At 42.9% G+C, this 20,100-nt stretch overlaps 1 pseudogene; it reads left to right on the top strand.

The window, feature by feature from the left end:
• The first annotated feature begins 14,499 nt into the window (after nucleotides 1–14,499).
• On the top strand, nucleotides 14,500–14,585 carry LOC117287210 (annotated as a pseudogene).
• The last annotated feature ends 5,515 nt before the right edge of the window (nucleotides 14,586–20,100 follow it).

Raw genomic sequence — 20,100 nt, 5'->3', positions numbered from 1 at the left:
AACCTTTATGGCTCCAAAGGAGCTATTATACTTTATTATCTCACGGATCTTCAGAGTTAAAGAGTCCTCAATGAGACCTTGACATAATTAAGCCTAATGAGTCCAAAGGAGTTACAATGGTCTATTGTGTCAATAATTCAGACATGACAGGCCTTTGTTCAAAGCAGGCTTCAGTACCCAGTGCAACCTGTGGGCTGTATAGATAGATCTGACAGCTGAGTTGGATGGTGAACTGTCGCTCAAAAGGCACTTTATGTGTCAAAAGCATAGTTTAAAATTAATACCTTAAATCTATCCTTTAATGGCAGCTTGAACACCATTTTATTCATTCATGTATTTATTAATGACATATGTGTCTGCCACTTCTCCAGAGGCTGTGCCATGTATAGGGATACAAAAGCAAACAAAGATGCAGCCCCTACTCTTGAAGTGCTCAGTGCCTAAGAAATTTATAGACTAGAGCACTAGTTAGAAGATGATGACTCACAGAGGGCTGTGTGTTTTTTGAATAAAGTTTTATTGGAACACAGCTACACTCATTCATTTCTACTCTGTCTGCAGCTGCCCTCATGCTACCGCAGCAGAAACGAATGGCTATGATAGAGCTGTTGTGAATCACATAGCTGAAAATACTCTCTAGATCTTTAAGACAAATCCAGCCAACCAATTTAAGGGTCTTGGAGCTACTTCAGTAAACTCCAAATATGTGTGAATTGTCATTTTTCAATTCACAGAGTTGTGGTATAATTTGGGGAGTATGGCAGGTTGTCTTATCATCTTATAGAAGTTGTATTTTAAAATAAAGGAAATGTTAGAGCTAATTCTCCAGAATGATCCTCAGCACCACCTCTACCCCAAGTTTCAAGTCACAAGATAGTTTCTTGGTATAATTCCTGGTGTATGGATGATGTTTAATTAATCTTTATAAGACATAAATCCTATTTGTTTATACATTCAAAGGAGAATGTTGTAGGTTTAAAGATATGTCCTCAAATGTTTTAATACTCCTCTACATAAGTGTACATTTTTCTTCTGCTTGTGTTCAGACTAGGTTGCAAAGGATTTCTATCAAACAGAATACCACAAATGTGAGGAGGTAACACTTCCAAGGTTAAGTTATAAAAAGACTGCGGCTTGCATTCTGCTGTCCCCTCACTTCTCTCTCTCAATTCTTAGGGAAGACATCTGCCACAGGGAAGGTGTCCCAGAGGAGGGAGGCCAGCTGATGTACAATACAATGGTTCAGGTAGCCTATGGAGGAGTCCTCATGGCTGAGATCTGCCAGCAATCACATAATGGCACTGGAAGTGGACCTTCTGGGGCCTTCCTCCTTCTGAGAAGTAGCCAGTGGATTTTCTGGGAAGTGAATCCTATCTCATTTAGACCTGAAAGTAATATATCAGCTTATTTCACCAGCTGATATCTTACCCAAAACCTCCTTAGAGGTCCCAAGCCATCGTCTAAGCCACTCCAGTTCCTGACCCACAGAAACTGTAAGGTGGGAAGTGCTGGGTATTTAAGTCACTGAGCTTGGAGTAATTGGTTGTGCATCCAGAAATGATGAATATAGAAAGGATGAGCCAGCAGGATGTGAGAGACACTAACAGTTGTTTCTTGCTCTGAATTTCTGCATAACACCTCTTCAAGTCTATTGACTGCCTGGCCAAGATGCTGATAAACCTACAACATTCTCCTCTGAATGTATAAACAAATGGGATTTATGTCTTATAAAGATTAATTAAACATCTTCCATACACCAGGAATTATACCAAGAAATTGTCTTGTGACTTGAAACTTGAGGTAGAGGTGGTGCTGAGGATCATTCTGGAGACCTCTTTTCCTGCATATCTAGAAACTAATATTCTCCTCAGTGGCAGTTTATTCTTCTTGAAGAGAATATGAGCAGTGAATCTAGACACAAGTTAGGCATGTATTGCTGTTAACTTTGTGCTTAAGGATGTTGTTCTAGAGGTTCTCGTGGTTCATTGCTCTCTTTCCAGTAGGAAGGGAGTGAATTCTCTCTGTCAGAGTTATAAACTCTTTCCCAAGACTTACCAAATAGGATTTCAGCTTGCAATGCTTCAAAGGCATATATTTGTCTTGCTTTTAGCTTTATTGCATCCATCTTTATTGTATCCATCCCATGAGTCAGTTGTAGACCATTATTTGTGAGGATGCCACTAACGGTCACAGCTGAGCAAGTCCACCTTCACTAATAACTAGAGCTGTGCCTTCCTTCTCTTAACTTTAGTGTGCTCTCCATGCCCATTGGGGTGGCTCAAAAGGGGTGGCAGGTTGTCATGCTATTTTTTTCTGAAAGTCTTGGTCATAGGGCTATCTGGCACCTCCAAAAATACCATCTAGAAGATTAATTTGAACCTAGCATCAATGGAAATACCCCTCCTCAGGTACATCCATGAAATAACATCCAAATGCTGAGATTCCACACCATGGAGCTCTAGATATTTCCCTACCAAACTCTTAACTCAAAATAGTCTGTGGTTAGTGCTGAAATAAGGATAGAAATAAAGTTCAGTGTAAACAAGAGGACAACTAGATGCAATGTTGTGCCCTGCACTGGATCATGGAATAGAAGAAGGGCATTGGTGGAAAAACTAGTGAAATCTGCATAGTATGTGAACTTTAATGAATAGTCACATGTCAGTAGTAGTTTCTTGGCTGTGACAAACATATCAGGACAATGACGTAAGGAGTTAGTAAGAGGGGAAACTGGGTCAGATGTGCCCAGGAACAAGTTGTATTGTCTTTGTAACTTGTCTGGCAATCTATGCACACACACACTTCTCACATATGTGGGAGATTTACTCTTCAATCAGAGGTTAAAAATGTCAATGAAAGATTCTCCCATATCCTCCTGTGAGACAGGAAAATGTGGACAGGGAGGGGAGGTTGAGTATGGAGAACATTCTAGACTGAAGTGACAATATGAAATGTTTGGAAGCATCTGACTCTGCCAGACTCTGGGATTGGTGAGGCACCCTGTGTGACCAGAGCATGTCATATTTACAGACAGTCATGGGGGTATACAGACTAAAGGTCACAGTTCAGGCACAAAGGGTCTACTTGGAGGGCTATAACATGAGGAAAGCTCAGTGGGCAAACATGAAGTATTTGCTGGGATGCAGCCCTATGCCTGTGATGCCCCAGCACACACGCCTGACCTCATCCATGCAAGCATGACATCTTTTCTTGAATGACTTCAGATTGTCTTTCCCAGAGAAGGCATCCTGCTGAGGAAGACCCCCGCTGGTCCCAGCAGATGGGATCGAATTGTTCTTTTTGAGCACTTATTATCACTTGTGGAAAAGATGGCTCTTCTCCTTCTTCATCTGTTGTGCCCAGGGTGGAGACCATGCCTCTTTCTTGCCATCCACAGGACCAAGAATGTGTTGGTATCCAGTATTTTTTGTCAAAGGAATGAATGAATGTAGAAGTCTAGAGGTGTTGGGGGGCCGACCAAGAATCAGTGGTGATCCCCTTGTGCATAGAGGCTGTTGACATGCCTGGATGAGAATTATTAATTGAAATAAACACAGTTGGGTCCAAATGGGTCTTAGGGAAACTTCTTGAAAAATCTTGGTGTTAGAATGAGCCAGTGTAGAGGCAGAAAGGAGTCTTGGTTTTCCAGGGCTGTGGTGATGGAAGGCATCTGTGCTTTGGGCCAGCCTCCTTGGCAACTCAGCACAGCACTGAGATAGAGAGCAGCCAGCACCATCATTTAGAAGATCAAGGTCTTCAACTTCCCATGGGCCCTAAGATCTCAAACAGCCCACAGTTCTGTGATTCACAAGGTTCAGCGCTGGCTCCATCCAACTTCAGCTCTTTGAAAAGTTTGCCCTAAGAATTGAGACATGACTTTTTACTTCCCAAAGAAGGTGTATCTTTTCAGAATTCAAAGAGGCCTGAAAAAAAGTCCTCATTTTCTTTGACAGAAGGCCTGCTGTGTTCTTCAGGTTGCTGATCGGCAAATCGAAACAGAAGGTTTTTTTCCCCCTTTTTATCCCTCCTCGTTACCCTGACATGGCTTTTTGGTCGTCCTCCCAATGAAGCCCTCAGCGAGACACTGCCAGATGAAAGAGACAGTGGTCGAACTTGCTGTCATGGAGCCTATCAAGGACATAATGCTTTGATTGATAACTCTGCTGTGTCAGGGATATGTGCATTTAAAACCTTGTGAAACTTGGAGCGAGGAAGATATATGAAAAATGTGTCTGATTTTTTCCTCCTGCAAGGAAAGAAAGACCAAGCTCAGGGGCTGCTTTCAAACATTCTTGAGTGCAAGTCTGGTGCTCATTTTTCCGACCATCCAGTGTGCAAGTGGCAGATTTGGTGTGAGAGAAGGAGGGAGGGCTTGAAGCTCTTTACAGGGCAATCACACCCATACCGACACTTTCTGTATGCAAAGCATCACTTGGTGCTTACTTGTAGGGGAAGTAGGAGACAAAGGGAGATTATTGGAAATGATTGACCTTGGAAGCTGCACAAGGGGATTACACCATATCTGAGCACTTCTGGGACAAAGAAGCAAATCCTGGCAGGGAGAGTGGGCTCTAGTGAGTGGGTGAATCTTTTGTGATTTGGGAAGTTGCTCCGATGTCAGGTGCTTCCTGCAATCTCAGCTGCTTCATCCAAGGGATGAGCAGTGAGTGTTATGCTGCAACCAGTGCTGACATTCAAACACATCTTCGGACACCTCAAAAGACCTAAGCACAAAGTGTCCAGGTCTGGTAACTGCTTGCCGATGGTGTGATGCTGGATGAGCCACTTGAGCTGCATAGGCGCAGTTTCATCTCATCTATAAAATGTCTATAAAGCTTCATGTGATGGTTGGGAATGTGGAAGGAGAAGAAAAGTACTTCTCACAGTGCCTGGCAAATAATAAGAACTCATTGACTGTTACCTCCTCTTCTCATGTCCATTGCCATTGCCATCGTGGTCATCTGGTCATTTAGAAATGGAGATAGCTTTTCACCCTGTGTCCTGTGGCTCTCTGTGTTTGTGGCCAGAGCTGTCCAGCTCTTCAACTTCCCCTCACTCCTTACTAAATCTTCTTTGACACCACAAATATGTCCTGCAGGAAAACTCAGAACGGAGCAGATTTTAATTATTATTTATTTATTTTTTCTCCCCCCTACTTTTTCTCAAAGCGAAGCCAAAACACAGTTTGTCCTTCCATCAATAGATTGCCATTTGGACAGTCGCTACTCTGTGCCAGCTTGGTTTCTATTCTGAACATAACTTTATTTCCCCCATTGAAGGATACAGCAAAATGCCTCTTTGTGCAGGGGCCACTAAGACTGCCCATTCTTAAATTGGCTCAGCTAAAAGGAAAAAGAGGAAGAAGGAGGAGGAGGAGGAGGACAGGAAGAGGAGGAGGAGGAGAAGGAGAAGAAGAAGAAGAAGGAGGAGGAGGAGGAGGAGGAGGAGGAGAAGAAGAAGAAGAAGAACAACAACAACAACAACAACAACAACAACAACAACAAGAAAAATAAGAGGAGAAGGAGAAGAAGAAGAAGAAGGAGGAGGAGGAGGAGGAGGTGGAGGAGGAGGAGGAGGAAGGAGCGGTTGTGCATTTTATAGTTAAGCCAGCAGTAATTGGACACTGTGACTATGAGTGGCCTTGCAGTGTTTGGACCGGGGCCAAATGTACCTTCTGTCTGTCTCTGACACCGGCAGACAATAGCAGTATTATTTACTGCACTGGCTCTGTGCAATTCCAAAGGCCAGCTGCGAGAACAAAAGAATCGCTCACACTTTGCCCGGCCCTACCTTGCACCGGAGGCCTCAGCCGTGTTCTGTAAATAATTCACCCCGCCACCCCAAATGCTGCACCATCCTATTCTTTGCTTCTGTCCTTTGGCGCTGACCAAGGCTGCAAAGAAAAGACAGATCGGTCTTCTGCATCCTTGGAAGGGAGTGGAGTGGAGGGAGCAGGGGCCAGCGGCTCTTTGTTCCCCTATCTTGGGGTGCAGAGTCACCGGGAGAGGATAGCTAGGAAGAGGGCGGCAGGAACGTTGTGGGGCTCTGCCTCCCCGAGAAAGTCCTGCCTCCCAGAAATGCTGCTCCGCAGGCAGAGCTGTACAAAGAGCTCCGTGTTTACCCGGCAAGGCAACCGTGTTGCCACTGTCATGTCACAAACCTGGGGTTCACTCAGATGTGGCACCGGGATCCACCTGACACAAGGGTAGGAACCTGTGGCCCCTGACGCAGACCTGGGTCTAGGAAACTCCCCATCCAGCCTCAGCCGCACCTCCACCTCGGGAGCCCGGGAGCCTCCATGGAGCCTTCCAGATCTGTCCAGAGCAATCTGGGGGCCCTTATCACCTTTCCCACATTGAGCTGTGTTTTCTCACCTGTTCCTGGGTATTCAGCTCCTGGCCCTCTGCCCAGACATTGGAGCAGGGCCTCTTGTGTGCCTTGGGATGTGCCAAGCTGTTGTTCTTCCCCGATGGACCGAGGGGCTGCCCTTTGCAGGCTCTGTTGGTGTGTCTCCTGCACAATGCCTGTTTCCAGCTGTTCAGCCAACATCTGGCCCAGTGGAGCCCAGACCCAGGCTTCTGCCAGGCCACGAGAACTACCCTGCACCCCACAGGTTCTAGAAATTCCATGGGGCTACCTTCCGTGATCAGTCTCAGTGAGGATTCACAATGGCTCCTACATGATAGGTTTGTGGCTTTTTGACTCTTCTTTCTATGCCCCATTCTCTTATGCTCGCTGGGGCGGCGAGGGGCACCTCACTCCCATTTTAGGGGTAAGTTTCAGTGAGCTTTCAAAGACGTTCAGCTGAAAAGAGGAGAAACCAGGCTGAAGGATTTCAGCTCAGCAAATCAGGAGGCATTTTAGTATGTCGCAGTCAGAGAGCGTGGAAAGAGTGCAGAACTTTATTTGCTTTAACATTTAAAGGGCTTGACTCCAGTCTCACTGAAGCTCAACGCTGAGCCCTTGGAATTTCCTTTTGTAGATGGTGCTCCCAAAAGAGAAGACTCTGCCCCACTGATCTGGACCTTCTACATTGAAAGGGATGTTTTTCCTCACCAACCTCATGTATCCTGGGGTTGAACACATCTCCTTACAGACCAGGCATTGAAAGAATGAATGACTGGATGGATGGATGGATGGCACGATGAGTAAGTGGAGAAAAGAGCAACTGTTCCACATAAGCTTTGGGTTGTCCAATGCACTCTGTGCTTAACACTGGAACCCTGTCTGTCCCTTTTTGAGAGCCCTCCTGTCTCTCATACTCTCTCTTAGGTATTCCAAGCCTCGTAGGCACTGGGAGGACCTCTGTTCTCATTGCAAATGAAGATCTTCTTTCCTTGACCTCTTGTGGTCTCATCTGCCACCTTAGTGGCATCTGGAATGCACCTGCCAGGTACCACTGTGTATCCTGCAGGACAGCTCTCCTCCTCCTTCTGCTGGAGTCTCTCCTCTTCGATACATGTGCACAGCCAGGCCAGCAGTCACATAGCTACTCTGTGTCACCTGACCCTGTGACACAATCCAGCATTTCTGGCCGAGGTCTCTAAATGGTCTTGTGCTGTAGAGGATGAGTTAAGCTGGACTCCCTGCTTCTTTATGGAGAGTCCCAGAGTCAAGGAGCTGTTGAGGACCTCACTGTGTTTATTTCCCAGACTTCAGGGAGTGATGGGTCTTTTGTAAGGCCCCGTGACTCTTCAGTGACAGGAGGAGACTTAAAACCACAGTGCCTGCTCAAGCATCCTGAGCCTCTCTGGCTGTTCTCTTTGCACACCATAACATGTGCCATTTTTTTCTTCAGGGTTTGGCCGGGAAGGATTTTGACATTTTGAGTATGGGGATGCGGGCCGTTTGGAATGTCACTGCACCTACTCGGAGAGAAAGCCAATTTTCCCTTAGTTCAGTACTTGCAAATAGCAAAGTTAATTAATCCCCCCTGTAAATAAACATTTGCAAGCTGCAGCTCAATATAGCACTGCCCAGGAATGCTTCCAAATATGCTCCCGGATTAGATGAGAAAAGGACCAGAGTCGGTCATATAGCTTCAGATCTGTACGCAGGACCCATTCGTGGTGACCAGAGCCTGGGGAGGTTGGGAGGAGGGGAAACAGTTAGTGCAAAGTCGGAGGAGAGGCACCCACGAAGCATCAGGTACAGTGATAAGCTCTGGTGTCTCACCCTGCAATGGGGCGACTATAGTTCACAGCAACCTATTACATAGTTTGTAAATAAGCAGAGAGGAGGAGTCTGAAGTCTCCAAACACAAAGTAGCCACAAAGAAATGAAAATGTTAATGACCTTGACTTGCTGGGTTCGTATTTGTATACATGCACTGACGGAACAAACCCTACCCCGTAGACCTGACAATTATTATGCATGAGGCAAAATATTTCAAAAAAGTTTTAAGAGGATGGAAGTGTTAACTATTGATTTGAGCATTGTGCAATTTACATGCTGTGTATCAAAGGATCACACTTTGGCCTTGTACATTCCAATCATTAAAATAACTGTTAAAATGGCATTGGGACCTGAAGCCCAGATTGGATTCCAGCCCTGTCGCTGGGTTGCTGAGATGTTTGGAGATGAAGCAGATGCTCTCTGAGCTAGGGAAGCTGCACCGAGGTCCCTGCTCTGAGCATCTTGCTGGATTTAGAAACAAGATGTGGCTTGGTGCAGCCTGCACCCTGGAGCTCCAGGAAGGCTGGGTCCCTCTCCCCAGGCCCCTGGTTCTCACCTCCCCACCTATGTTTAATAAAAGCTATCGGGCTGGAAGTGTGAGACAGGCCCTTCCTTTCCCCTGCACTCCTCATTCTCCATGGACTTGCACAGACCACTGATTTGCATCAACCACCTCCCCCTTTAATGAGCCTGTGTGCTCATAGTTAATGAACTAATTACTTCTGGGCAAAATCAGCATTAAGTTGCAAACCTGGTTTCTGCAGTCTCCAACAGACCGGCATTCTTTTTTCAAGTCCAGAAATGCATGGCGCGGTGCACAGCTCTGCCAGATCCCGCTGACGGGTCTTCACCGAGCTGAAGACGTCCATGTGGGCTGGCGTGACATGAATGGAAATAGCTCACCAGGTGAGTGATGTCGGACAAAACAGCTACTTTCTGGAGATGCGGAATGAGGCTGAATCTGCAGGCCTCATTGCTTTTCTGGTTGCAAATGCAGGTTGGAAGCGTCCTCCCATGAAATGCATGGATTCCTGGCTCTAGAGCGGAGGTGTGTCAAGTGGCCCGCTTTCAGTTCAGGTGGTGCTAAGCAGGCCACCTCTGAGTCTGCAGGAGGGAGCTGTATGCACAAGGTGCCTCTGAGTTGGCAGAAAAACTGCCCACATTTGGAAGCACTGAAGTCACCTGTCCTGGAATGCCTGTGAGTGCTGTGGTACATGGTGACCTGCTGCGAGGGCGGCCAGGGCCTTGGGACCTATTTGCTGAGAAGTGGAGGCTGTCTGCAGTTGAGTCCTGGTCTTGTCCCCATCACTTGTGTTCTGGCTGAGAGGCCCCTATCTGGCGGTGAGGCCCCTCACTTATGCTCAGCAAGCCTCAGTTATCTCATTTTAACTTGATCACATCTGTGAAGACCTTTTCTCCAAGTAAAGTCATGTTTGGATACTGGGAATCAGGATCATGATAGATCCTTGTATGGTTACATGTCCGTCTACAGCAGCTCTATCACCTATGGGTTTGTGTAGAAGGTAGAAGGTGAGGGAATAAGCCAATGAGACCTGTGGGCATTGTGACCAAAGTGCAGTCTGAGCTATTCCCGCTAACACAAGAGCTGATTCATACCAGGGCTTGGGGATGAAATGTTTAACAAGCTACAGACAACTCTTACTTGCTTGAAGCATACAGTCCAGTTCAGTGCCTGGAAAATAGAAAGTGCTCCATAAAGGCTAATGATTGTGAATGTGATTTCAGAATTTTAGAATTCTGGTTATAGAGATAAATGCAATATTCCCCTCTTGGACACCTCACTGAGTAGTTGGGGACACAGAAAAGGAAACCGAAATCTGTAAGATGGAGGAAGTCAGGTAAACAGAGTGCAAAATGGTTGTTTTTGGTGCTGAAAAGTGAGGCTTCAGCTCTCCCAGTGTGTAATGCCAGGTGGGAGGGTGTGGGGGGCGGGTAGTGCAAGGAGGTTGCTGCAAGACCACCGTGTGCCAAGCGGCATGTGGGAGGTGGGGACCCTTGGGCAGACTCCTGTATGAACAGAGGATGCGTCTGTCCATGTGGCCTTTCACAGTGGCCACTGTAGCTCCTTGCACCACCTTTGGGCATTGCCTTCTTCCAGCCTCCACTATGTAGTGGCTGCTGACGTTGTCCTGCTCCTTTGAAAATCCAAACCTTGCCATTTTCTGTGGGATAAAAGTCCATGTCCATAAATTCCTCTCTGTTCTCCATGGTTCAGTTCCAACCCTGACCTTTTGTGGGACTTTCTTGGTCCCTTCATTTGTACTTGGCATTACTCTCTTCTGGGTGCTTTCTGTCTTATGTAACCGTGAGTTACATGTGTCTGTGCATGTTTTTAAAAAGCAATTCAGTAAACACTGTATATCTTCCATGAGCCAAATTCCAAGCAGTCTTAACAAATCAGGTTTTCAAAATATCTTTTCCTCCCTCAGGCTTTCATCCATTGCACGTAACCTACCCTCTCTCATCTCTTTCCTTGACTCTGTTTTCCCTGTCCTTTAGTTTTCTAGCTGTTCCTCCAGAAAGAACCTTTGTAATTCCTCCAGGATACTTCAGGACCACAGCATGATTTTCCCTCTGTGTTAGTTTCTTATTAATGCTTAACAAATTTCAACCTACTTGGTGGCTTCAAACAACATAAATTTATTGTTTGTTTTGGTGGTCAGAAGTCTAAAATGAGTTTTCTGGGGCTGAAATCAAGGGATCAGGAGAGCTGCAGGCTCTAGAGAGAAATTGGTCTCTTGCCTTCTCTAGCTTTTAATGGCTTCCTGCAGTCATTGGCTTGTGGCTGCATTGGTTCTACTTGTATTTCATCTCCTCCAACTCTGATTTCTTGGGTCCCTTTTATGGGGAACCTTGCAATTACATTGCACCTGCCCAGATAATCCAAGACAATCTCTCCTCATTTCAAGATCTTTAACTTGATCACATCTGCAAAGTTCCTTTTGCTATTTAAGATACTATATTGATAGGTTCCATGAATTACAATGTGGATATCTTAAATATTTTACTATATATGCTGCAATTTTCTTAGGGTTGTTTTCCATAGACCCAGGAGACCCTAAAAGTAGAACCTATATGATTCAGTGTTGTATCTCCAGAGGCTGTCATGCTTCTTATTAGGTACAAGGTCCCCATAACTGTTTGGTGAATGGATGAGAGCACAGTCACATCTTGCAGCTTTTTCTGCTGGAATATCATCTTGAACTGCCAGTGGGGACATACAAGGGAAGGTGACCAAGTGCTGAGCATTGCAGAAGAATGCTGTCTCTGAAACAGAATTTCTCATCCAGAGTTGGGAAACCACAAGATCCAGAGTCATGGACCTCTCCAGAAATCCAGGACACTAGGACTGTTCCCATGTTGGGATAAGCAGGATTGACATGATTGTTCACAAAGCCTTGTGGTGTCTAGAGCAATTCTGTACTTTTTCTTTGCTCTTGGTTTTCAGTGAAAACCCCAAACATGGACAGAATACATGTGACCAAATTAAGAGATACCAACGTGTTCTTCTAGCATACATCAGGTTTAAGTGATTGTAGAGCACAGTGTGAAGTAAGTGTTGTTTTCAGAAACGAATGCAACCTGAGTATGGTTGCCTTGTAGGAGGTACGAAATAAATTCCTGGCCTTAATTTGTAATGTGTGAGTTGTAATTTTCATTGTTATTTTAATCATCCCCCAAAAGAAGGAAGAAATGTTCTTATGTTGATCCTGGGCCTTTCTTTTAGCCAGAAAGAAATCAGGCACATACACATTTGAAGGCAGTAGAAGGGAGAAGGGAAGAAGGCATCTAACATGCATTGATCATTTGATATCTGACTGGTTCTGTATAGTTATTTTCCTTGTATCAGTTATCCCTTGCACTGAAATGCCGTGTAACAAGCTACTTGACTCTCATTTGAATAAAACAATGGATATTCCCATCTGTCTGCTGGTCTGTGGGTCTGTGTCTCTATTACATGCTTTCCTCCTTCTTAGACCAACAGGATAGTTAAGGCTTGTTTTGATCATTTGAAGGCAGAGGAACACGAAAACCAGCAGGAACAGAAAGACAAGATGCCTTGTTGATTGACTAGAGCTAGTCACATGAAAAGCCCCAAATCAAGGACTCAGGATGCAGGGAAAGATGAAAACAATGGATGCCAGTCACTCAGTTCCCCCCACCCCCACCATAAATTAGTGTGATTGAAGAAATTAAAGTTAGATGAGAGTGAAATGATTTACCCAACACAAAATGGTAAAAACTGGATTAAGCCCTAGTTTGGTTAACTCTGTGGTCCCCAGCAAGAGGAAAGTTTCACCTCCATGGAACACTGGACAATGTCTGGAGACATTTTTATAGTCTGTTAACTGCTTGGGTGGGGCGGAGGAGTGGTTTGGATAGAAGGCAGAGTGTTGTTGCTGCTAGATGCCAACTATATCATCCAGCTTACCATTGCTGGAACAAAATACCAAACACACACAATTGAAAGAAGGATAGGTTGATCTTTGCTCAGCATTTCAGAGCATTCAGTACATCATTAGTTAGATGGCTCCAAGGCAGAAAGATCACAGCAGAAGGGCAGAGCAGAGGAAAGCTGCTGAACTTGAAATACCCAGGTAGCATAGAGCAGGGGAATAGCACCAGAGAGAAAGGGAAAAGGGACAATATATGGTGCCAAGGCCATGACCCTATGATCCGCTCAGCACAGCCAGAGTGTGTTTTCATAATCTCACTGCTGTCTCGGAGGCCAGTCCATCTGACCATCAAGATTAACCATCACATCAACGATGAACAGGACAGCCCCCATGGCAAGAATTATCCAGCCCTAAATGTCAGTAATGTCAAGGTGGAGAAACCCTGCACCAAAGTGTGTCCCATTTCTCTTCTATCTAAATTCCTCAGGAAAGAAGAGGGAACTAGTTAAGTATGACCTAGATACCAAGAATGACCCTGTATCATGTAAGAGCTTGATGTTCTCATTTTTGTGTTTGGCATATTTAATTTATAACTTATCTGTGTTCAATCACTTATTCATTCAATGTGCATCTCTGAGCACCTGTGACATGGGAGGTTGTCTATTGTCTTACTTTCTTGATATTACAATATCTACAAGCACTTGTTACCTGCCTATTTTTATGTATCTCTCAGCACTTGGTGAGAGAAATGTCCCAGAGCTGGTCACATGGGCAGCTCTTGTTCTAGACCACTCCTTATGACTGCAATTATGCTGTGGGAAAGTGCTATGGCTCCCCAGCTTGTCCCTGGACCCTTTCCCCCAACATAATGTCAAGCAGTCCACTTCCTTTAACCACCATCGAATTATATTTCATATCAACAACACTCCTTATGGAATGAAGTATTTAGCCTTCTTATTTGGTGGGGGGAGCAAACAGTAATATGTAGCATACCTTTTGTTTTTTTTTTTCATTAAATCAGGCATGACCATTGCTGGCACTGGGAAGATTAGCACCTCAGGCCTGTCACTGCCACCTTACTCACCTGTGTGTAGTCAGTCTGAGCTCCATGGAGGACATTGGCTTTCTATTTATGTTAGTCACATAATTCTATTTCTTATTGTGTTGAGCTGAGTAATTCCATCTGCTTCTGAGCCCCATTGGTTTTATTTCTGTATTTATTTTCATGCTGGATTTATTTATTTATTTATTTTGTGGCTACCACATTCTTATTAAAGTGTCTTTTAGCTTTTTGATGCGAAGACAGAAAGGGATTAATTAAAATCTTCCTGGTTCTTTGATATTGCAAAGTGGGGGAATGTCAAGTGCATGATGATATCAACTTGGTAGAAACAAAGGAGGAAGCAGTGGAGTTGCATCAGGACTCAAATTGCACAAATCCCTTAAGAAACAACGTGGGTCATTTGGGCAATGAGATTAAGCCACTTTCATTCTGCTCAGCTGGTCCCTGCCTGGGAGTGAAAGGACACTCAAAGGAGTTTATAAAGGCTGGCCTGGAAGCTCAATCTAGATTTCAGAAGCACTTGTGTTATGACTTTATCATACCGTTTAGGTGGGGAACCTTGGTGAAAAACATCAGACTACAATTTTTAAATTTTCTATTTATTTAGTCAGCATTCTAGAGTATAAAAAACTTATTTATTGACTACATACTACATTCTAGGAATCTGACCAAAATTAGTTTACAGAAATAATCTCTTTTTAGTTTCTCAACACTATTAGAAAGTAGGGATTTCAGATTAAAGAGTTTATTAGACTTCAAGGTCTTCTACAGAAGGACCTAAAGAGCCTTCAGGGTATCTCAGTTAGACCAGCAAACAGGCCTGTGATGTCTTTCCGTGTGCTTGAATTGATGATGAAACTCCACTTACATTCCTTGGAGCTGAAGAAAATGAGTGAAAACTGAAAACTGTTGCTCTTGTCATGAAGTTAGCTTACAATTAAATGCAGAAAAATGCATGAATCCTAAATGTGAAGTTTCATGAATTTTGACATTTTGACACCCTTATGCAGCTCACACCATCAAAATTTTGAACATATCTTTCACTCCAGAAAACTTGCTTACACAGTTTTGTAATCAATTTCTGCCAGGCCCCTCTACCCCAGCAACTAGTATTTTTAACAATTTTATTTTCTTAGTACATGTTTCCAGTGCATGCATTTTACAATCAACTTGGGGAGTTGGCACATGTATATAATACAGCTTGTTTCTCTTTTTAATTCCCCTTTCCTTCTCCTCTCTCCCTCCTCTTCTTCTTTCTGCTGGGAAAACTGCTTATCTGTGTGCAGAAGACTAAAACTGAATCCTTAAGTCTCACTGCATACTAACTAAAATGAATACAGATAAAAAATCTAAATATTAAAACAGAACCATTAAACCTGCTAGAAGAAAAAATGGGCAGAACACTAGAAGACATAGGTGTAGGAAAAGAATTTCTAAACAGAACCACAACTGCACAGAAATAACAACAATAATTAACAAATGGGATTATATCAGACTATAAAGCTTCTCTACAGCAAAAGAATCAATCAGTAGTGTGAAGAGACAACATACAGAATGGGCAACAGTTTTAGCTTGCTACTCCTCAGACCAAAGATTAATATCTAGCATATATAAATAGTCCCACCAATCAAGAAATGGACAACAATTCCATTGTCAAGAAATGGGCAAGTGCAATGAACAGACAGTTCACAGGGGAAAAAGTACAAATGGTCAATAAATGTGAGAAAAAATGTCCAACATTTCTGGAATTTAGAGAGACACAAATTAAAATGATGCCAAGCTTCCATCTTAGTCCAGAAAAAGTGGCAATCACCAAGAAACAAAAATAATGGCATGGCTGTGGTAAAAAAGGAACTTCCCTACATTGCTGGTCTGAATGTAAATGAGTGCAGCCATTATGGAACTCAATATGGACTTTTCTCCAAGAACTGAAATTAGAAATTCCATTTGGCTCGCATATGCCCCTCTAGGTATTTTCCTCAAAGAGCTTAAGATACTGCAGTGATACATGCATACCAATGCTTATGGCAGCAACCACTGTTTTGATTTCTCTAACCATTGGTTATCTTTGCCTGATGCAGGGTTTCAAATAAATGGAATCTTATTCAATGTACTTTTATATCTGTATTTCTTCAGTTTGTATAATGACTTGGGTATTGATTATCTTGTTTGTCAGTAGTTAATGTATTTACTGCTGTGTTGTAACCTAGTGCAGGAATGTAACATAATTTGTTTATCTGTTCTGTCAATGAACATTTCCAAAACTTTCATGGTTTCTGGCTATTATTATGAATGAAGAAGTATACAAGTCATTTTGAGTCATTTTGTCAGTTTCTATTGAGTAAGTAAGCATGAGTGAAATTGTTCAGCTATTAGATGGTATCATGAATTTGATGTTTATATGACAAAGCTGTAACTCACAATGTGATGGTATTTGGAGGTGGAGGGAATTAAGTCAAGAGGGTAGAAACCTCATGAGTAGGGTTAGTGATCTTATAAGAAAGCATGTAAGAGAAATGATCTCCTTCTTCCTTCCTGTGAGGGTACATCAAGAAGCAGCCATCTGCAAACAAGAAGAAGACCTCACCAGACACAAAATAGGTTGGCACCTTGACCCTGCACTTCTCGGCCTCCAGAGCTGTGAGAAAGAAGCCTTTGGTGTTGAAGCCGTCCAGTCCATGACACGTAATGATAGTGGCCTGATCTAACCATGCAGCTTTTCAAAGTCATATGCCGCTTTACCCTTCCATCGGCAGTGGTAAGCATTGTGTTTATTCCTCACCTCATCGACACGTTGTGTTGTCAATTTTTACAACTTATTCTGGTGGACATGTTGTGGTACCTTGTTGTGACTTTTGGTTATATTTCTGTGATTACCAAAGATGCTGAATATTTTGCGTGCCTATTGGCTGAACCTACAATTTCTATGAAATGTATATTCAAGTCTTTTGTTCTTATTACATTTCCAGAATACACTAGAGGCTTAGTTTAACACAATATAATATAATTTGAAATTTGTCCTGAGTCCCAGTCTTCCAAAAAGAGTAGTCACCAGAAGGACCCCAGCATCTGATATATTGAAGTGGTGTAAATTCTGAAGACCACATTGTACCAGTACATTACTAGAGTGTTCATTGAGAGATGGCCAAATCTAGAACTTGAATCATAAGTGATAGCTAATAATTTTTCAGGTCTCAAAAGAGAGATCATTTGGATAGCTGTATGTAAAATAGAAAATAAAAAGTTACTGCTTTACATGATGGTTTCGACTTTTCTGTACCAGAGCCATGTAATAACTAAAATTAGAATCTTAATTTTTTGTGGTAAAAGGTCCAAGGCTCATTTAATTATGCTCCTTTCTATAAGATTATATGTCCATGTTTTCTACTAAGTATTTTTTGACTTTTGAGAAGGTAAGTAACTGATATATTTATTGTTTTCTAGGCTGACAATTCACCTTTCCGCCAGATGTACATCTAGAGAAATGTGAAGTTGTTTCAAAATTTGAGCCATTTGTGTCATTGTGTGTTTTCACACTGAAATATACCACCTTATGATTTTGAACCTATTTTTCCATCATTGACTCATACCAATAACTACACTTTCCCTATAAAGTTGGTGATGGGATTTGTCAGTATAATTTTGGAAAAAAATGCTAATATGACTTTCATTAATATTTTGATCATTTTCAGAATTAGAGATACAGTTAGGAAGGGACAAGTTTCAGATTACTTCTTTTCTTTATGTGTTAAGATAGAAGCAAAATATAAAACACTAATAGTTAATTAAATATTTATAATAATTTTTACTTTTGCCTATATTATGAGTTTAATTGAAATAAAATGTGAGTTGTATATTTTTTAAATTGAGTTGTTTCAAGAGTTGGGAGCATCCTGCAATGTTATATTGATTTTGAAGATTTGAACTTAAACTGAGGATGATTTGAAAATAAATTATGAATAATTTTTAAATAACTAACTAAAAAAAAGAGACAGGTGAGTGGCTCTGATTTTACTTTTGTTTTCAGTTGGTACTTTTTATATGCTAGGAAATTGTAGCCTATCCCAAAGCCATAGAGACAGTTTCCTGATTTCTTCTACAAGTGCTGTCAATTTAGCTTTTACCTATGTTTCGATTTAAGATTTATCTGAGTTAATTGTTTTGTATGAGAACAACGATTGTGTGGCAGAGTGGTTGAAATCTATTCTTCTTTTTGGCAGAGTTTTCTGGAGGCTTTGTTAAAACTTCCCTGAGAGGCATCAGGGAGATTTCTTGTCAACCATTTTTTTAGGACAGAGAAGACTCCTGAGGTGCCCATGAGTGCCGCTGTTGGTCTAGGATCATGATCACACAGGTAAGAAGCGACAAGGCCTGGCTACAGAGCAAACTTCAACTCCATGGCATAGGCAACGTGGCTGGGATTCCCAGTTGGACCTGATGGGATCAGTGTATCTGAGGCGGTGTGTGGACTCATTATAAATTTAGTCTTGTTCAAAACACAGCTAAAGTCTCACTCGGACCCACCTGACTTGTTGCTGCTCTCTTTTGCTTCCCATTAATTGTAATAAAAGACATGAGGAGCCTGCAAGGCGTGGGTATCTCATCGGCCTCCTCATAGTGTGTACCTGTAGCAAAAGACCACACCATGTCCCCTACCGTCATGGTTTATCACTGCGGAATCAAAATTGACTCTAAACATGGAAGTTCTGATACAAATTTATTAGGCACCAAATGCATGCAAAAATGAACTGGGTGAATGCAAAGTGGGAAGGATATTTCCTCCTCTAGGACCTGGGTCGTCGGGAAGCAGGACACACTTGCCTGCCCCAGGGCCACGTAAGAAGCATTTGGAAAGTAGAATATGTGGCCGAGTGAGTCAGTGCATAAAGAAGTACAGAGAAGGGGGGAGGGATGTCTCAGTGGTTCTGGCACCTGCCTCACAAGTGCAAGGACCAGAGTTCGATGCCCCCCCCCGGTACAAATAAATAAGTAAATAAATAAAAGCAGAGAAAAATCTGACAGCCATTGAGGAAATGCAGCCAAAACACAACATTCCACATCATTCACTTACAAATTTTTCTTGAAGGAGTATGATTCCTTCTCAAGGGCACTTCAGCATTTTTGTGAATCAATTGTCCAAGGCATGAAGCCCCGAATAACATCCACCATCAGTAAGTGAAGCTTGGCTGTGTCTTCTCGCCAGTTCCTGTTCTCCACACAATATCCGTCTTCCTCACCTCCACATTGAGTGTGCAAGGGGGAGCGTTCGGTTTTGCTCAGAGGCGAACGGCCACGGAGGCTGTCTTCCGGACCTCAGAGTTGGGTCACTGCAGCAGCTCAAAGATGAGTGGCAGGGTCTGCCTCATGGGGTGCCCAATTTCCTCTCCAAGGCATGTAAGAGCTGCAGACAGACCAGGGCAATCCACCCCAGTGGGGAGTAAGCGTCTGTGTGCGTTTGTCACTGTTCCATGCTCAGCCGGCTGCCCCCACTGGATGATCTCATTCCAGTGAGAGTCCAGGGCGAGACTGCAGCACCCAGTGAAGTACACAGCTGTCTTTCACGTTAGAGGCAGGTACAGCGTTCTGTGTTGGCCTCACAGAGCAAAAGAGGACATCTCCAGCTTTTCTGTTTTGGCGCAGTTAATAAAACGTAGGGATTTCCTCTTCATCAACGACATGGAGTTAAAAATTTATATACAGTAAAACGAACTGTTTTTAAGAGCTTCATTGGACAAGTCTTAAAATACACACACTCATGTAAATACCATCACGATAAAAATGAAATTAAAAACTTTTTTAAACCCCTAAATGCCTTTCTCATACTTCTTTGTAGTTAATTCCTCCTGACCTGCCCATTCTTATCCACTATTCTGCTCTCATTCACTACACGTTGCTTTTATATTTCAAAGAATTTCATTTAAATGAGATCATAAAAATAGTACTCTTGTGTCTGGCTTTTTTCGTTCAGGATAATATTTTTGAGACTCATCAATGCTGTTCATTATATTAGTAAAATGTTTTCATTGCTAAATATTACTTCACTGTATGGATCTATTATAATTTGTTTATTTACCTGTTGATGGGCATTTGGATTGTTGACAGTTTGAGGTTATTACGAATAAAGTTACTATCAATATTTGCATTCAAGTTTTTATGTGCCCATATGTTTTTCAATTCTTTTGGGCAAATTCCCAAGAGTCAGACTGCTAGGTTGGATGGTAAGCGAGTGCTTACCTTTGTTTCACATTGCCAGGTTATTTTCCCAAAGTTTTCCACACTTGCATCTCCAGCCCATGTGCATGTGGGTTTGAGGTGCTCCACCTCCTTGCCAACTGTTGCTCTTGCTGACTTTTTAACATTGACTATACATTTAACAAGTGGAAGATTCCATGTTGGCTTGAGCACGCGTGTCCCTGAGAACTGGTGGAATTGAACATTTTTCAC

This window comes from Fukomys damarensis, unplaced genomic scaffold (genome assembly GCF_012274545.1).
Source record: "Fukomys damarensis isolate Sample0158 unplaced genomic scaffold, DMR_v1.0_HiC HiC_scaffold_21, whole genome shotgun sequence".
Classification (NCBI taxonomy): Eukaryota; Metazoa; Chordata; class Mammalia; order Rodentia; family Bathyergidae; genus Fukomys; species Fukomys damarensis.
Note: the sequence above shows the minus strand (reverse complement) of the source record. Positions and strands in the feature narration are given on the sequence as shown.